A 1,807-nucleotide genomic window follows, 5' to 3' on the forward strand; every position below is an offset into this window, starting at 1 on the left:
CTACAAGTCAGAAAAGAGTGGGGGCCAATATTCAACATTCTTAAAGAAAAGAAAAGAATTTTGAACCCAGAAATTCATATCCAGCCAAACTAAGCTTCATAAGCGAAGGATAAATAAAATCCTTTATAGACAAGCAAATGCAGAGAGATTTTGTCACCACCAGGCCTGCCTTACAAAAGCTCCTGAAGAAAACAGTAGATATGGAAAGGAAGAACTAGTACCAGCAACTGCAAAAACATACCAAATTGTAAAGACCATTGACACTGTGAAGAAACTGCATCAACTAATGAGCAAAATAAGCAGCTAGCATCATAAAGACAGGATCAAATTTACACATAACAACATTAACCTTAAATTTACCCATAACAACATTACACATGTGAAGTTAGAATTCCTTCAGGGTGATACCAGTTTCTATTTGGAATTTATATACAACCTGCTTGGGTGGAGAAGCCATTGTCTTCAGAAACCTTGGTGTAGTTGAATTGTTAATGCCCCAATTAAAAGACACAGATGGCTCCTTTCTGCCCATGGATGCTGCCAAAGAAGCATCATTAAAGTCTCTCTTCTCCCTGCAATTATGTCTAAGTCAGAGTCTCCTAAAGAGTCTGAGCAGCTGAGGAAGCTCTTCACTGGAGGGCTGAGCTTTGAAACAACCGATGAAAGCCTGAGGAGTCATTTTGAGCAATGAAGATTGCTTACGGACTGTGTGGTAATGAGAGATCCAAATACCAAATGCTCCAGGGGCTTTGGGTTCGTCACATATGCCACTGTGGAGGAGGTGGATGCAGCCATGAATGCAAGGCCACACAAAGTGGATGAAAGAGTTGTGGAACCAAAGAGAACTGTCTCAAGAGAAGGTTCTCAAAGACCAGGTGCCTATTTAACTGTGAAATAAATATTTGTTGGTAGCATTAAAGAAGACACTGAAGAACATCACCCACAAGATTATTTTGAACAGTATGGAAAAACTGAAGTGATTGAAATCATGACTGACTGAGGCAGTGGCAAGAAAAGGGGCTTTGCTTTTGTAACCTTTGATGACCATGACTCCGTGGATAAGATTGTCATTCAGAAATACCATACTGTGAATGGCCACAACTGTGAAGTTAGGAAAGCCCTGTGAAAGCGAGGGATGGCTAGTGCTTCATCCAGCCAAAGAGGTCAGAGTGTTTTTGGAAACTTTGGTGGTGTTCGTTGAGGTGGTTTTGGTGGGAATGACAGTTTTGGTCATGGAGGAAACAAAGTCATGACAGCTTTGGTGTCAGCTGTGGTTGTGGTGGATATGGTGGCAGTGGGGATGGTCATAATGGATTTGGTAATGATGGATGCAATTTTGGAGGTCGTGGGAGCTACAATGATTTTTGACAATTACAACAGTCAGTCTTCAAATTTTGGACCCATGAAGGGAGGAAACTTTGGAGGCAGAAGCTCTGGTCCCTATGGTGGTGGCTGCCAATACTTTGCCAAACCATGAAACCAACATGGCTGTGGCAGTTCCAGTAGCAGTAGTAGGTATGGCAGTAGCAGAAGATTTTAATTAGGAAACAAAGCTTAGGAGAGGAGAGCCAGAGAAGTGACAGGGAAGCTACAGGTTACAACAGATTTGTGAATTCAGCCAAGCACAGTGGTGGCAGGGCCTAGTGCTACAAAGGAGACATGATTTAGACAAATACTCGTGCATGGGCAAAAAACTCAAGGACTGTATTTGTGGCTAATTGTATAACAGGTTATTTGAGTTTCTGTTCTGTGGAAAGTGTAAAGCATTCCAACAAAGTGTTTTAATGTAGATTTCTTTTTTTTGCAC

The 1,807-nt window shown here is 41.6% G+C and overlaps 1 pseudogene; it reads left to right on the forward strand.

Annotated features, from left to right (window-relative positions):
- Positions 1–580: 580 nt before the first annotated feature.
- LOC135268195 (heterogeneous nuclear ribonucleoprotein A1-like) lies at positions 581–1,540 on the forward strand (annotated as a pseudogene).
- The last annotated feature ends 267 nt before the right edge of the window (positions 1,541–1,807 follow it).

This window comes from Aotus nancymaae, unplaced genomic scaffold, assembly GCF_030222135.1.
Source record: "Aotus nancymaae isolate 86718 unplaced genomic scaffold, 86718_ANA_hifiasm-v0.15.2.pri h1tg000039l, whole genome shotgun sequence".
NCBI classification, from domain to species: Eukaryota; Metazoa; Chordata; class Mammalia; order Primates; family Aotidae; genus Aotus; species Aotus nancymaae.